At 35.6% G+C, this 18,408-nt stretch overlaps 2 pseudogenes; one reads left to right on the forward strand and one right to left on the reverse strand.

Annotated features, from left to right (window-relative positions):
- Positions 1–1,742: 1,742 nt before the first annotated feature.
- On the forward strand, positions 1,743–1,861 carry LOC111741578 (annotated as a pseudogene).
- A 6,738-nt stretch (positions 1,862–8,599) lies between these two features.
- LOC111741432 lies at positions 8,600–8,717 on the reverse strand (annotated as a pseudogene).
- Between the last annotated feature and the right edge of the window lie 9,691 nt (positions 8,718–18,408).

Raw genomic sequence — 18,408 nt, forward strand, 5'->3', positions numbered from 1 at the left:
GTAAGACAATAAACAAATACATAATAAGTCAAATGAGGAGATGTTCTACAGAGAAAAATAAAGCAGGCAGTGAACACAGAGTGTGAAAAGGGAGAGTATTATTTTAGATGAACTTTGAGCAGTGATCTGAATGAAATGAGGACTGAACCATCTCGGGGTCTGAGGAAGATCTAGGAGAACCATCAAGTATAAGCATTGTGTCTCGGGAGCACCCTTGGCTCATCGAAGCACAATGCTGGGCCTGGACTGAGTGAGATAGAGGTGAAGGTCAGGGAGAGAGACCAGATCACACAAAAGCTAGTAGGGCACCTGCACTACCTGGTCTCTAAAGCAGGCCCCAGTGACCAAGCCTCCTGGGAGTGATTGGGACTCAAACCCTTCCACACTGAATCTGGCCTGGGCCTGGGACAAGTTTCCATGGACACAAGGTGGCAGAAGTGACACTAGGCTCATCCATTTTCGGCCTACATCTCTAGCAGTCTTTCAAGTTTCTGCTAATGTGCTTTGGAAAGCCTTGAACCTCTATAAAAGGAGTCCAGCTACCCTACTGGAGAGGCCATATGGAAAGAGAGAGGTTTTGAGACCACATGTGATATATATTCTCCTGTGGGGATTAAAGGATTTATAAATTTTAATTTTAATATAATCGAATTGTCTTCCAACATATTTACAACAATTTTTACTCAACGACAATGTGTGAGCTGCACTCTTTTTTTAGAGAATTATTCTTGGTTGACAGGAGCTTCCTGGCCAGGAAGTTTAAGGAAGCCCTGTACTCTATTCACTCTCTCCAGCAGTCTATAGCTAATGACTGACTGATGGAGGAGGGTAGGTACAAAAGCCTGATAGGTCCTCTGCCTGATGAGAAAATATTCCAGCAGAGTTCTGCTCCAGAAGCACTACCCTCCCCACAATGGGTGAAGCAAGGCTTGTTCTGCTTCTTCCTCTTTCCTATCCTTCTTTCTTCCCTTACAGGTTTTACTCAAGAGCCCAAGTCCCCGTCTCAGGGTCTGCTTCAAGGAAAGCCAACTAAAATAATAAGAATCTTGTAGCACAGCGATCAGCAAACTACAGCTCAAGTGCCAAATTGAGTCAGCTGCCTATTAGAGTAAATAAAGGTTTATTGGAACATAGCTATGCCCATTCACTTATGTATTATTTATGGTTGCTTTCACACTACAATGGCAGATTTGACTAGTTGTTACAGAGACCATGTGGTCTGCAAAGCTGAAAATATTTACTCTTTAGCCCTTGACAGAACAACTTTGCTGACCACTGTTATAGCAAAACTTTGGGGGTTTTATTTATTGCAATAGTTCATCTATGTATTAAGCAACTATCCTTTATGCTTCATAAAGTACAACAAATTATAGGAGATAACTGCCCCTCAGACAATTTGCAGTCTAAAATAGGCCAAATACACATGAAGACAAACACTAAGTTAAATCAGAGTAGGGGTAATCTCTCTCCTCTTCAACACTATATCTGGGCTTAGCCATCACTTGGCATATATCAAGGAATCATATACTTTTTGAAAATTAAATACTAAGCACATTCAATAAAGATATTGTGCTATGTTAAATTAAACATTAAATAAGTTTGATGTATTTGAGAAGTTTTCATGAAGAAGGATCACATTGGTTTGAACTCTGAAGAGAAATGAAGATTTCATTAATGAAGAATGATGACTGGTCTGACAAAAAAATAAAATGAATTAAAATACAAAAGTAAGAATGCATATGGTCTACGGACATGCTACCCTAAACACGCCCAATCCCGTCTGATCTCAGAAGCTAAGCAGGGTAGGGCTTGGTTAGTACTTAGATGAGAGACCACCTAGGAAGACTAGGTGCTGTAGGTGTTAAAAAAAAAAAAGAAAAAAGAATGCATATGAATTTGGACGCCATCACAGAGTATTGTTTTTGTTCCTTTTTCTTCTTTCTCTTCTTTCTTCTCCTCTTTCTCTTGGTCCTTCTCTAAAGGCTTGTAAACTAAAGATACAAAGAAATGTACAGAAAAATTGTGTTCAGTTTACAGAAGATCCCAGCGTAGGCTGAAAATTTTTTACTTTTTCTATAGACATTAAAAAGAAGATTAAATGATTGTTTTCAAGGAAGTAATAAGTCCCATAACCAAATGAACTCTCATAGTAAACTTTATAACCACAGGATTAGCATATTCATGAAATAACTTCTTGATGAAATCAGGCAGTGATTACGCTTGAACTTATTCTTCTAATTAGAAATGACATGGAAAATTCATATACTTATTGGAGTTAATATCTATTGAATAATGTTTGTATATCTTAGCAACCATTTATGGTATTTTTGTATTTGCCTTGAAATATAAATGTCTTTACTAATTTTCTTCTTTCCTAAGAGTATGTATATAAGAATTTTCATATTCATTATCTTTGAAATCTAAAACTCATTAGACATTTTCATGGGCCCTTGGTGTCTTTATGTTATTTGTCTCCTCTTCAGTCATCATCTCTCACCATTCTTCTCAGCAGAATATGATCACGAAATCACCTAAAAAATGTTTAATATAAACATGACATTTACTCTTATAGTCACACTCATTATTGAAATGGTGGGTAAAATTTCAATGGAAGAAATTTTAAAAGAAAGAGTCATTAGTAAAAAAGAGGAAGAAATTGTCAGGATGACTCTTACTAAAATATGAATCTTCAATCTTCAGTGCCTGTATTTTTTCTGTTTGCATTAACACAGTCATTGTAATCTTGTTTTACTGTCTCTTCTGGTGAGATGTAGATTTTATGTGTTTGAAAAGTTGGAAATGATAGGCTAGTTTAAAAAGAATAATATTGTCTTGATTGTTTATGAATTGTAAATATATAAAAGACTGGAAAATGGAAGACCATGTGGCTTAGATAAATGAGAATTTGACAAATGGGTAGAGACAACATATACCAAGTTGGAACACAATAGCTTATGATTACTGTTGTCAACAAGTACAATTAAGACTAGGTGAATGGGAAAGTTAGGGTACAATCCTATCTAGAAACTTGCAGACTAAATAAAATTTTCTACATTGTTATTAAAATGACCCCTACTGCTGGACAAAAGTCACAATGTGGGCTTAGTGTTGAAGTGTTGCTACAGAAGGTGTACAACACTGATAAATAAATACTAAGAGATTATTTTAGTGGGGATAGGTAACTTCACGAATGAGCACCTTTAGGGAGTTTTGCTATGGAAGAAGGGATTTATAAATATATGTGAGATTTCGGTACGTGTGAGTTTTCTGTTTAAGGTGTAATGAACTGAATGTTGAAAAAAAGGCTGTTTTGGAAGTTGTGCTCACTCTATTACTCCAGCTACCCTGGGAGATGTCAGTGATTGTCAGGATGACCTCTCAGAGATTAAACTCTCTCTGGATTCTAAGATCCTTTGTGTAAGGAATTTTTAGATGTTTTAGCTATTGTTTATTTTCATTAACTTCAGGATCTATTTCAGAACTTTGCACACAGTGGCAGTTCAGCAATTTTTAATAAATCGATGAATAACATTCATTTTTAAGTGAATTTTTAAGAAGCTCAAGAAAGTTTTAAGGAAAAAAAGTTATAAAAATTTTCTCAATAAAACAACAAGAATAAGTCCTATATTTAAATGAATCTGATTCTGTTAAGCTCTAAATCTGGTCTCTCTATTTCAGGAGAAATTTGATGGTCCATATGTTTCTCAAAACTTAACTACACATGATTTAGGTTTTTTGACTGGCTTAGACAAAAGAAATCTAATGTTGTGGACATCTTAGAATATTTTATGTCTTTCCCCTCTAGTGGCCATAACTCTTTCAGATCACTTATTTCTAATGCTATAAGCCAGAGGCAAAATTGAAACAGTAAAAAGTAATTTGTGAAAGTCAGGCTTGCTTCACAGGGGCCTTGGGTTAATGTGAACCATTAAAAACAGGCATGTTAATATTCACTTGAATTTTTTTCTCTGTATTTTATGATTTTTTTTTTTAAATTTTAACTTTTCAATTTACCTTAAAATCTGTTAGTATTGGTAGAAGATGAGGTGATAACTTCATTATTTCTCTAAATAATATTTTAGGTAATAAGTAATGTGATGTTTCTCTTATCAAGTATGTATTTCATAATTTCATACATATATGAAATTATATATATGTAAAATTATATATGTGAAATCTGTATTATATATATATTTTACATTTATACCATTAATCTCTCTATCAATTTTTACAAAAGTACCATATTGTTGTTTGAATATTGAGTAAAAATGCCACCTTTTATTAATTTTTGTTTTTTCAAAATATTTTAATTGCTCATTGTTTCAGATAAATACATGTTCTTATTTCTTTTTTTTTTTTCAAAAATAAATGTTTACTGAGGATCTACAAGGTACAAGACACAATAAACAAGATATACATGGTCTCTGTTCTCATGAAGTTCGTAGTGTAGTCAGTGTATATCCAGGCTAAAGCTTCTCTCCAAATTCTCCTTTGTGTTTCTGCTAAGGTATAATAAGCCAGACTTTGAAGAAGTCTTATACATAGTATTTTATTTGCTTCATTTTGTTAATGAGAGAGAGAACCTATCACCTACTTCATTCTTTTCACCTGGTCCATCCATCAATAACTTTTGACCTTTTGACTCTCTAGAGTTGAGACACTTGCAAAAGAAAGCAGGAATCTTATTTTCCATATTCATATAGTATCCTAGTTCATGACTAGCACATAGTAAACAGCAGACTTGTTACTGCTATCTTGACACTTATTACAAATGTAAAACATGGCTATGTAGTTGCTATTCTAAGTCATTGCTCTGATCTCCTTCCTGATTAAAAATCATAAGACAAAAACTGTTACTCCTGACAAACTAATTATTTTATTATAATATGATATCAATAACTCATAATATTTCTAGATTTCTAGGATGTCTTGAACTAAAATCCATGCCCAATTTCAACACGTGCCCTTAGCTGAGATCTCTGCCAGAATGACCACACCCACTTCAGGCTCTCCTTTTTGTTCTTTTGCAAGAATGTGCTGCTAAATCTAACATCTTTTTGTTAAACCTGATTTTAAAAATAATAACCGTAATTAAAATTTACAAGCATTTATATCCTCTTATGAAAATTAAATTTAAATGTATAATAGAATTTACCTTTAAGGTACATTATCGCTTTTTATTTTAAGACTACCTCTTAGCAGAGCCATGTCTTTGTGGTCTTTAATTCTGCTTAGGGACAGGAAACTATATTTGCATAGAATCTACACTTCCTTTATATTACAAAGTATCTACTGGTCACACTGAGTTATGTATTTTAGTGGACATTCTCTGTTGGCTGCTCCAAATCCACTTTCTTGTCTTCTTTCAGTGCTGAGCTTTACAGACTTCACAGGGCACTTGCCCTTTGGTTTTGGTTGGATTCAGCCAAGGGAATATACCAGAGAGATCAGGAGGAAGAAGAAAGAATTTGGGGCATTTATTCCCCTCAGTTCTCTCCTTGCTGATGGAAGGTTGTACAGCAGGGGCTGAGTTTCTGTCTTCTGTGGGGTCGGCATCTCCTACACCTATGGTTTCACTGGGTGTATAATAGCATTCCCCACTTATAATGGTTCCCTCGCTGTCACTAACTTTACCATTCCTTGCTGCTCTTCTTCGATACTGCTCAACTTTGTAAATAGTCCTTGTTACATGCTCTTGAATTGCTGTTTTAAAATTTTTATGTCTTTCTTGTCTGTGCCTGATTAATACATGTGAGGTCTTATTTGCTTGAGCAGGGAAAACAGAGTGGACATCTCTGCCCATCCAACCCAATCCCTCCAGGCTGCAGAAAGTCATGAACTTCACTTTACACAGGAGAAGAATCAGAAGTAGCTGAATTGAACTAATAATGTGATAAATTATAAAACTGAATAATTTATAATATACTGAATATAATAGGTTAGTCTATTATATTTTGATGTAATTTAATTGTCCTAATAAAGATTCTAGGCCAATATATTGGGAAAAACTCCCATGGAAGTGGGAGTTTTTAGTGTTCATGATCAGGAGAAGAAATTGTGAAAGGACATGAGAAGGTAGACGATGAGCCTTGGATAAGAATAAAAAAGAAACATTGTCTTCTCTCTGAGACATTATGTCAATTGGGCCTAGATTACAGAACATGAGAGATCCTGGGTCCTTCTGATGGGTATAAACTGGGTTTGCATGTAATAAAGTATTAGATAGGAAGGCAGCTTTGGCAAGTCCACATACTGCCATTTCAATTAGCAATAATTCTTTTACCTGCTTCCCTTAGCAAGATTTTACCAAAAATTGTTGGATTAATGAAATGATATGATCATTCTAGGCCTACTGAGTGAACTAAGGTACTGGTGGCCCAGTAATAACAACTGAGGCATAGTTGAATCCAGGAGAGTGATTTTAAAAGGGTTATCATCAAAACAGGCAGCTGCAAAAGCACATAGACACCTGGGTCCTGGTCTTGAGATGACAGAAACTTGGAAAACATTTGAGGTAGGCTAATTTCTGGCAATCAAGTTGGCAAGAACTCATACATGCATACAATGGTTCCTGGAAGAACACTTGACTCTATTTTATAATTAGTCATTGATGAAACTAGGCCCTTTATATTGTAATTGTTTAATGTCTAATTATACTCTTAAGTTCCAAGTTCACTGTAAGCTGGTATATTACTTTTCTTCCATTCTTTGGTTCACATTCAATAAATATGGGTAATAATAAATTCTAGAAATAAAAGTGAAATAAAAAATTTAAAAGGAAAGGGAGAAAATATTGCATAGATGAAAGAAGCAATGTTGTCTAGTAGGTGTGGGCCATGAGTTTTTATAACTTTGTGACCGTGAGCAAGTTGTTTAACCCTTCTTTGCCTCAATTTCCTCATCTGAAATTGGCCCTAATAAAAGTATTTAATACATTGGGTTGTTGTGAAGAATTAAATCTTTTAATATATGCAAAGAACTTAGATCACTGCCAGTCATACAGTAGGCTCCAAATAAGTCAGCTATCAATATTATAAACTATAACTGTTATATTATAACTACTATAACTATAATTGTTATTATTGCTATTACTACTAATATTTAAGTAAATAATTAAAGAAATTGGGTTGAAAGTGGATAGTAGTGACAGGTGAGACCCTTGGCTTCCAAGAGATATTTTATTTTCACTACTTCTTTTAGTTCAGTCTCCTATGTTTGAACTACTCTGATTTTATTATACATATACACAATTGCATATGAAATGATATGTCATCTTTCTTTTTCATCTATCTTATACGTTTCATTGCCATGAGATTTCCCCACATTTATCATTTCCTTAAGGACTGGACTTTTTTTCACGGTTCCTTTGCATTCCTTCTTATTTATCCTCCATTGTTGAACAGAGTTAAAGCACAAATTGTGCTGCAAAATCACAGAAAATGATTACACAGGGAATAATTAAGGACATTTTCATAAATGCTACACATCTTCACATCATTAATTTAGATTTAATAATTAGAAATGATAACTATTGCATTAAGAATACTTAATGGATAGAGATTGTGATCAGTTTTTCTTTATGTTTATAGTCTCTCTTTCACTATATGACATTAGATAATGCCAAAATGTAGGAGTTAGAGAGCCAGAATGTACCTGTCAGCTTTGCGAGAAATAATGATGAACATGACGTAGGTGACATAACATTTTATGTTCAAGTATGGATAGCCTGAGGGCAGAGGAGCTCAGTTCACTTGGACTATAGCATTATCACCATCCCAGTACACACCCTGGAGAAACTAGCTTTACATAACGAATTGGCAACTTTATATTTTTATACAACTATTGATATTTGAGAAAGGCTGTATTTGATCAAATCATCCCCCAAATAACTATAATACCTGAAATTCCATCATTTCTTTTTCTTAGGAGACAATGGATTCCTTCCCTCACCTCCTTTAAAATGCAAAAAATAAGGATGAGAGAAAAATTAAGACATTATATAGGTTAAAATAACTCTTTGGGCCTTCCCCAAGGGGACAAATAGTTTGGAGTAAGATGCAATGGATACAGGTGATAAAGGAGAATCTGGTTTCATGAGCCAGCCAATCTGGGTTCTAACTCTGATCTCTCACTATCTTGTATACAAACTTTGAAAAAGTGTTCATTGCTTTTAGTGTCATTTGCTCACTTATAGTACACCTCTAGGGGCAAAATAGTGCATTGGGATAACATAACTTCCAGTCTTGAGAATATTAGAGTCCATTCAAGGAAACAGTAATGGCCAATGTCAAAGTTAAATACCAGGGCAATGCAATATGTGATTCTCAAGCAACTGGTATAAAAACATAAAAATTAAAAGGGTAGGGGATCACTGTAAACTGAGGGGTGGGGAGGATAGGATCTGAGGAGACTCTAAAGGATGAAATGGGTTGAAATCTGGGAAAAAATATGAGAGTTAGTAAAAGGGCACTATATTAGGTAAGACTTTGGGTATAAACTTGAGATACAAACTTTTTATGACTCATAAATAGATTATAATGAGAGAATTTAGTTTTATGATCTCACTACAATTCTTTTTTTTTTTTTCTTTTTTTTTTTATGCCTACAGCGCCTGGCTTCCTAGGTGGTCTCCCATCCAAGTACTGATCAAACTCGACCCTGCTTAGCTTCCGAGATCAGACGGGATCGGGCTTGTTCAGGGTGGCATGGCCCTAGACTCACTACAATTCTTGATAGCTTATATAGAATCTACACTTCCATCTTCATTCAGTTTGTTAGCCAATAGTTAGCATTCATTGTTTAACTCAGGATTTATATGGGAGGGAAATAATTGGGAGATCTAGTTGTTTCTCTTTACTTTAATAATAATAATAAAAATATTTTTAAAAGTTGCCAAATGGAACCATTGATTTTTATTTCAAAGTAAGCAACTACAGTTTATTCTCTGATAAAAATGAAGAATTTCCTTTTCAGCTGATAAGGCACAGAGTGTTTATCTTTGGTTGATCAAATAAAGAAGTCGGCCTAGGCTATTCATCTGCTTTTATGGGACTTTGTTAACACAAAGAGACAATGAGGCTAAAAGTGGTTTTTGACATATTGGATCCTTATCATATTTGCACCCATTCATGAAGGAAAATAAAAATCAGGTGGCAGTTAAATTAGATAAACTTTTCTAAAACACAAAGAAATGTGAGAGATGGCAGGTCTCTCCCTCATTCTCAGGAGCTTATATGAGAAGTAATGTTGCTTGTGATTTCAAAGAATAAAGTTCATTTTATTTCCCTGGCCTTGGTGGCATGTGCTTAACACAGCACATAAACAAAGAAAGAAACAAAGACATTAATCCCACACCAATTCACTTACAATTATCTTAGTGGTCCAGGCTGTCTGCTGTAGCCAGATGTTGTGATACAGTTACTGCACAGTGAGGCTAAGTACATCACAGGAAGAGAATATCGTTTTGCTCTGATATTGTATGTTTGCTTTATGTTGTATGCAGACTTCAAAAACATTGTTTTAACATATTAAAAAATTAGAATGTCTCAAAAGTATTGAATATTTTAATGATAACTTTGAGTTTTATTTTGGAAGTAAAGTTCCCTTTCTGGTCTTCTATTGCCCATGTATATCTCGAATGTAGAGAAAAACCTCAATAGCTACCTTGTCTGCAGAATTAGAATCCCTTCTTAGCCTTCTTAACAAGTGTTTCTTCAATACCTCCACTACAGGGGGCTTCTACCGCTGAAATCATCTAGTCTCATTGTGCACAGCTAAATTTGTCAGGCAACCTCTCTTTGATTGAAACTTCTTTTAATATACACTGATTAGCAATAGTTCTTATAAATCAAATAGTGCTCTGTCAACATATTTGTGCTTCAAATATTTGAAGAACTCCTCTTTATCTTATTTTATTAGCTTTCTCTTTTATTGACATTCTCACCTCTCTCAACTCTTAATCATGTAACTTGGTTTCTAAGTTTTTTATTCTGGATATTCTGCTGTAGATTTGCCTTAATTATCAACAATTCTTTTAAATATTTACCCAAAACTAACTGTACTCCAGGTGTGAGCTGATAAGGGTAGAATACAGTATTTTTGTTAATGTAAACGAATGTTGATTTTCATAGCAGTCATATTGTGTAAGTTATAGTCAACTCAAATCTTGAGATTTGTTTTCAATATGATCCAATGCGTACTTTTAGATAGATACTTTAAAAAATTGTATATAAAAGTTAACATTATTTCTGTTAAATTTCAACTTATCTTTTGGTTCCTGAATTTGCTACATACTTAATTTGTGCCTTTATGATTCTAGGACTTCTGGGACTTTATCTAAAACACCAATTATAAACACTGTAGAGAACTGTCATGGAGATAATTTTCAAATAAAATGAGGCCCTCCAGTACTTCCTTGTAAATATTCATACCAGAGTATTTTTTTCTCACAGACTTCCTCTGCTATTCCTGACTTTCCCTAAAGACTGTTGGACTTAGCAGTCATATTCCAGTTCAAGCAAGTACAGACTAAATTAGAGACTCGGGATTAAGACTTGTCCCTTTTTCCCCAAACCAGAGATTTTTTTTCTCAAAATTTTAAGTGTCCAAAGAGAAAGTAAGATAAAAGAAAGGGGACTCATAGGCAATATAGTGGTTACCAGAGGCAAAGGGGAGATGGGAGGAGGTAGAAAAAGGTAAATGGGGTCAAACATATGCAGACAGAAAGAGATTTGACTTTGGATAGTGAAGACACAATGCAATATACAGATGATATATATTGTACACTTGAAACCTATATAATTTTATTAATCAGTGTCACTCCAATAAATTTAATGAAATTTAAAAAATATATGGAAAGGTTGGAAATAAAAGAGGAGAGTATTAATAAAAATGGGAGTTTTACACCTACAAGATAAGCAAGTCCATGAAAGGAATCCTTATCAAAATAATAAATTAACAAAGAACATTAAGCTTATTATAGTATAGGGCATATAGAAGAAAGATAGACATGATTTGTGCTCTAAAGGAGCATAGATTCTAATCAAGGGATTCAGCGGGACAAGGCAAACAAGAGAATAAATTAAGAATTATTAAATGTTTTAAATAAGTATTTTAGCTGATAACATAGCGAAAGTTATGGATAATGAAAGAGGTGGTTGTGTGGGGCCTGGGCCAAGGAAGCTCTGACAGGAGGAACAGCTTGGATGAGGCTTTTAAGGGGATGATTGAGGATGGTATTCTAAACAGAAGAGCAGCATGAACTGCCTCGATTGGCAGCTGGTTGGATCATATTCTGCCACTCTGTTCATATATATGATTGGGGTCATATTTATTTTGAAAAATCAATTAAATGCCATTACAACTTTTGAGACAAGTAATTATTAATGATTCCAAGTAATACAACTGAGTTTTTAACAAACATTGAAGTTATGCATCCGAGTGAAAAAAATTTTTTTTTCCTCTAAATGAGGATCTTGGGAAGCTACACATTGTTTCTGAAGTACTGAGGGGGAAATTGGAAGAGCAATGGGCAGGGACAGTCCCAGTATGCTACAGGCTACATGCGACTTAATTTATTTTATTTATTTTATTTTATTTTATTTTATTTTATTTTAATTTTATTTTATTTTATTCTTAATTAAATTTTTGAGGTGACATTGATTAGCAAAATTATGTAGGTTTCAAGTGTACAATTCAACAATATGCCACATATATATTGCATTGTGCGTTCACCTTAGAAACCAGATCTAGAAAGGGCTGTGAGTCTCAGGAACAGAAATTCAAAGGGGCCCACAGTTTTCTTGAGAGTTTTGAACCAAAAAACCCAGGAGCAAGACTAAATTCAGGAATGTTCCATTTTGTCAGGAGCTAAAGAATATAAATTTGGTCTTAAATAAGTTTCAGGATTCCTTCGATCTCCTTCCTCTGAACTGTTTTCTTGAAACTTCTTACCTTAGATGCTCTTAACACATACCAATAAGCCCATGTTTCTACATACTTTGACCAAAGATGCTGTTTTGCTAAAAGCTAAAAGCAATCTTAAATATTCTCTTTGGGAATTTCCATAAAGTGTGATGAACGCTATTTAGAATATGGTCCTTGGATAGAGTAATTAACAATTTGAAATACAGTAAATTCATGAGGATTATGTTTTCTGCATTTCATGAATTGGATCTGAAGATAAGAGGAACTTATCTTCCAAAAAAGGAGCTGCTGAAATATTAGAGCACCCCGTGAATAGCTATAGCAACTAAATGGTGTTCTATAGGGACTACTTTAAAGAATAATGTTCACCTGAGTGTATGAACTTTAATCTTACATTTATAAAAAAATAAGTCTATTAATTTAAAATTACACCAGGTATGACAATTATGAGCCTATAGAATTGAGAGGCAGGTGAAAAAATAATTTATCTCTCCTTTTCAATTTAGAAATCATTTTTCCTCATGTTAAAAGGCAAAAGTTGTATTCATAGTTTATTTTTTTCTTATAATTAAGGCAACTGCAATTTTTTAAAAGTCTGAATGTTTTCTAAATTGATTGCAATATCTTAGTGCCAAAATTCTATATATTTAGGGAAGTCTTTGGAAAACTCCCACAAGGCACTAAACTAAATATTGCTGCTGGGGAGGAAGTGGGAAGAAGGAGATGGAGGAATCAGGGGGGATCACATGAATTAGGTACCCTTCGCCCTGGTCTAAAAGCACTTTTTAAAATCACCAATTATCACTTCTGTCTCTATCAACAGAGTAATAAAGAATAGGATGGAATGTAACCATCCTGAGTTTGAATGTTTGGTGTCTGTGTGGATATTCTTTTGCATTGCTTTTCAATCTTAACACTGACATTTTTGACCAACTTAAACTTGAAAGCTATCATCCTGGGATTTCTGAACTTTAAATTTCTAGCGAACTGTAGAGTAGATTCAGCACCATTTTTCCTTAGTACACTGACATGATGTATAACTTTAGAATTTATTGCATTTTACTTATGAGCAAAGTGAGAGATAGCATAAAAATAGTAGGCAGTCTGTTACAGAAGAACAAGTGTATCGAAGAGTTCCAAAATAAATTTGCTATTGGTTGAATAAGTGGGAGTCTATCTCTCTTACATGAATTTGTGCCAGACTCATGGGGTAGTGCTGTGTCCTAGTGAGTAGAGAGGTCCTGGGAATACAGTGTTGCTGATTTCTCTTTCAAGGTCTGGGTAAGGTGCCTGCAAAAACATACTCATATAATGTGGCATCTTCTCTATGACTATGCCACGGTGTATAGCAGAAAACTTCAGAAAATGTGCAGTCATTTTTTTGCTTTTTAAAATATGCCCATGTAGAAAGGAATTAGGAGCTCTGAGGCATAACTGAAAAACTGCAGACCAGGTGTGAATCCTGTCCTTGCCATGTGGTGTGTTACTAACATCTGCGGACCTCTGCATCCTCATTGACAAATGTGATAGTAATCCTTACCTCATGCATTTTTTCCCTTAGCTTTATGGAAATATAATAGACATTTAGTTGCTCATATTTACATTGTACAAGTCGATGAGTTTTTTTTTTCAGTTACAGTTGGCACACAATAATATATTAGTTTCAATTGTACAGCATGGTGATTTGATATCTATGTAACTCACAAAGTGGTCACCCCACTAAATCTAGTATCCCTCTTCTCCGTTACGTATTTATTACAACATTGTTGACTATGTTCCTTAGGCTACACTTTATATCTCTATGACTACTTTGTAACTATCTCTCTGTACTTAATCCCTTTGCCCTTTTCACTGTACCCCCAACTCCTCTCCTGTTCTAGTAGCCCTCAAAATAGTCTCTGTATCTATGAGTTTGTTTCTGTTTTTGCTGTTATTGGTGTTTATTTTGTTCTTTAGATTCTGTATGTATGTGAAATCACATGGTATTTCTCTATCTGGCTTACTTCATCTAGCAATATAGGTCCATTGAGACAATATCTTTTTGCATCCCCTTCCTCTTAGTCTGTGTGTGTCTTTTAATCTGAAGTGAGTCTCTCGTAGGCAGCATATGTAGAGGTCTAGTTTTCCTATCCATTCAGCCACCCTTTCTTTTTGTTGGAACATTTAATTCTTTTCCATTTGAGGTATTTGTCGATAGATATGCAATTATTACCATTCTTTATTCATGTTTTTGATATATATATATTCTTCTTAAAGAAGTCCCTCTAAAATTTTCTATAATACTGGCATGATGTTGATGAATTCCTTCATTTTTGTCTGGGAAGTTTTTTTATTAGTCTTTTGACTCTAAATGATAACTTTGCTGGATAAAATATTCTTGGTTGTAGATCCTGGGTTTTCATCACTTTGAATATTTTGTGCCAAGCCCTTCTGTCCTACAGTTTCATTTTGAGAAATCGGCTACCAGTATTCTGGGTGCTCCCTTGTAGGTAACTAATTGCTTATTTCTTACTGCTTTTAAGATTCTCTCTTTGTATTTAACCTTTGGCATTTTAATTATGATGTGCCTTGGTATTGGCCTCTCTGGGTTCATTTTTGGGGGGACTGTCTGAGCTTCCTGGGGTTGTATGTCTATTTCCTTCACCAGGTTAGGGAAGTTTTCCATCGTTATTTCTTCAAATAGATTTTCAACTTCTTATTCTCTCTCTTCAGGTACCCCAATGACATGGATGCTGTTACTTTTAATTTTGTCCCATAGGCTCCTTAAATTATTATTATATCCCTGGTTTCCTTATCTTGCTATTCTGATTGCGTGGCCTTGGCTTCTCTATTCTCTATATAGGCGGTTTGATCCTCTTCTTTATCCACTCTGTTGATTTCCTCTAATATACTCTTCTCAGATAATGTATTCTTCATTTCTGACTGTCCCTTTTATAACTTCTTTTTCCATTTTTCATAATTTCTTATTTCTTTGTTAAAGTTCTCACTGAATTCATCTACACTTCCCCTAAGTTCAATGAGCATCTTCATAACCAGTGTTTTGAATTCTGCATCTGTTAGATTACTTGACTCCATTATATCGGGATCTCTGTTCTGTTCTCTCATATGGTTTCTGCTTCTTTGTCTTCCCATTTTGGCTGCCTTTCTGTGTCTGTTTCTATGTACTAAGCAAAGCTCCTAAGTCTCTTGGTCTTATTAGCATGACTTTGTGTAGTAGGTGTCCAGTGGCACAGTCCTGAGAGAGGTTCAGCTGCAGGTCAAATTTAGCCACAGCTTGTACCCCTCTGGAACCACCTGTTATGATTCAGCAAGCAATCCACAGATGCTGTGCTTATAGTTGCCTCAAGAAGCCACACCAGAAACCAAGGTCAGGTGCCACCGATGTGAGTCTTGGAGCTGCTGAGCAAGTGGCACTGGATTCACTGAGGACACAACTGGATGTGGCTTGGGTAGGGCCACAAGTTGGGGGAGGTGGAGTTTCAGGGAATCCTATGGTCAGAGCGACCTCTGTTATCTATCTCTGTTTGATGACTTCTCAGCTATGGCGGTGCTGAGTCCGTGCACTGGAGCGGCAAGGGTTCAAAAGAGGAACAATGGATACTGCCAACCCTTCTGCCTAGGAGAAAGCCTCGCCTCAGGCCCTTGCTCTAAACACTCAGTGTCCTCCTGTAAGTCTCGTGTGTCCCCTGAGCAGTTGACCAGGTGCTAGTGCTCAGAGCGAGTGAGTCTGTCCCACAAAAGTCTGGTCGTGGACACGGCCCCTTTAAGAGCCTCTGTCCTACTCAGCTGCTGGAGATGGGGCAGCCTCATATCTTTGTCCCCTTCTACCTCCTACTGTTGCAGGGTAATTTTTCCCTGGTTGTAGGGCTTCTGTTCATCTAGACCCTAGGCGACATTGCTTGGTGCTTGCTCTGTGTTTCCATTACAACTTTGATATGGTCACAAGAAGAGATGAATGAAGCTTCTATCGTCTATGCCATTTTGCCTGGTCTCCACCTCGTGCATTTTTGAGTGAGGATTAAATGATAGAGTAGATGCCGTGTCTTCTTAAGAGCCAGGTATGCATCATGTCACCACTGTTTTCAGGTTCTATGTCTTGATTAACTATCCTTCGGTTTCTCTCAGTGTGCATGTCCCCAATCAAATACATTCTCCTCCATGAGGACATTTTTTTTTTACTTCCCCAAAATCTAAATGGTTCTGTCTTGGAGATCAATCAATGGTCTTCTCATAGCATTGTCAAGGTTTACCTTCCTTTGAGTTATTTATTTGTGGGGCCATCTTCCTTCGTAAGCTGTTAACACCTTGGCAACAGGACATATGTAAGTTATAGATACTTGCAGCCTAGTCCCTCTTTCCTCTAATGACAGCCACAGCTGGACCCGTGTCACTTCTCTATCTAGCCAAGATTCCTCTTTGGTGAAATGAGAAGTTTGGAGAGGTGCCTATTAATAGAGGCAAAAGCTCACCTCTGTCCAATTTACTTAAATCCCCTCTGGTAATTTTTTTTTTTTCTATTTTCCAGCTCAGTTCCTCAGTCCTTCTTGCCTTTTTTAGACATTTGCCTTCTGGACACATCCAGTGCATTTGCCAAGCAGGTTATCATTCTGTCTCAAATCAATCAACTTATGACTCATCCAAAATTGTTCGTGTTTCCATTTACATTGATTGGGCATATGATATGTTAAATACCAAAAGAGGCACAATTACAATGCACTTAATCAAATAGGTAGGGAGGAGGGAAATCTCTTTATTATCAAAAAAAAGAGGGAGCATAAGCACTTACATACCTGATAGGAAGCCTCCAGGGCCTGCCTGCTCTGATTTCCCTTCAGACTACCCTTCTGCATGCAGGAAACTTGCTTTTACACTAGAATTGGACTGTGAGTGGAAATGGATTCTGCACCTTGGCATTCATATTCATTATAGCATTCTTTCCCCCTAGGGACTGAGGAGTCAGAAATGGGACAGGGAGGACCAAACAGAAAGCACATCATCAGAGAATCCTCAGTGTTGAGAGAGCTACAGTGGTATGGTTTAATATTTTCTCATAGCTGCAGTTGCTCTAAAATAATGTGTTTAGATGGTGCAATTCAATTGGGTTGGATGGCTTTTCACCCTCGCTTTTCCAACCAGGCCCTCTTGCAATTTCCTGTCCATTCCTGGTCCCTGGCATATCTCAATAGCAAGCCCATATTTAGGAAATTAATAAAAGGGGTGGGAGGGGAAACTGGACTGGTGTCTGAAGCTAGCTCATTTGGGGGAAACTCAGATTTAAAAAAAGAGAATTTAGAAAGAAGTAAAGCAATTTAGTAATCACGAGACTGGAAATCAAGATACCAGGTTCAAAGTCTCAACCTAGCTACTAACGGGATAGATGAGAAGCCTGGTCAAGTCACCCAGTCTCTCTAGATTTGGGGGCTTTCATGTTTAAAATGAAGAGATGTAAATAGATCCTCTCAGTTCAAAGATGTTGTGACTATGTAAATTATTAGACACAATGACTCCATGTGAAGTAGACAGTTGAAAGTAAGAGTCTCTTCTCAGTACTCTTAAAAACCTCGTAAATGTGACCATATGCTCTGCTTATAAGTAAGACCTATTTATACGAGATTCTCACACAATCTTAGCTATACACGAATTTATAAGAGAATAAGTTACCAGACACAGGTTGTCATCGAAGGCAATATCACTGAAAACTGTGCGCTACACACTTAAAGTGTTTAAGAAATGTCTTTAAGAAAAAATGTTTAAATAAAATCAGAAAAATTACCTGAATTATTTTCCATCTGCAAATTAGTAATCAAAATTTGGCGTACTTTGTACATTACAGTATAATTGTCTTATTTTCCATTCAAAATTTCATATTTTTCATTCAAACTAAAATGCATATTTCATCATGTTGCTTAGAAATGGTAATAAATCATTTAAATTAAAATCATATCATTCACCTGTGGCATATGCTACTATGAAGTATGAGGTGGACTTTTTCCAGCCTGACTGTCAGTTTACTTCATATACATCTTCATGAAAAAATAAGGCCATATCTAGTGCCATTGATTACCAAATTCCTCTTCAAAACATAAGTTTTTAAACTTTAATTTTTATTCTAGCTTTTCTGGGCTTATTAGAATCTATAAACTGTGCAAAGTATAATTTTGATTATTTTTTAAAAAACTAATAGTTCTACTTAGAAAAATAAGAGGGAAAGTAAACTCCAATTAGATAAGTTTGCACATAGGTTTGATTTTTTTTCCTTTTAAAAGTTCAAGGATGAAGAGAGAGGCATGCAGATTTGGGGTCATTTTGTGAAAATCAACTGTTTTCAACTAAAAACGTAAACACTTTTCAGTGCTGAATCTTCCTTCAAAGCAGTGTGTCATCAGCTGAAAGTGATAGGCCTTTTCTTACACAGACAGGCTGGAGGGGAGACAAGTTCCACCAAGAGGCCCAGTTTCCTAGTTTGAAGAAAACTTTCCTATC

This window comes from Pteropus vampyrus, unplaced genomic scaffold (genome assembly GCF_000151845.1).
Source record: "Pteropus vampyrus isolate Shadow unplaced genomic scaffold, Pvam_2.0 Scaffold3, whole genome shotgun sequence".
NCBI lineage: Eukaryota > Metazoa > Chordata > Mammalia > Chiroptera > Pteropodidae > Pteropus > Pteropus vampyrus.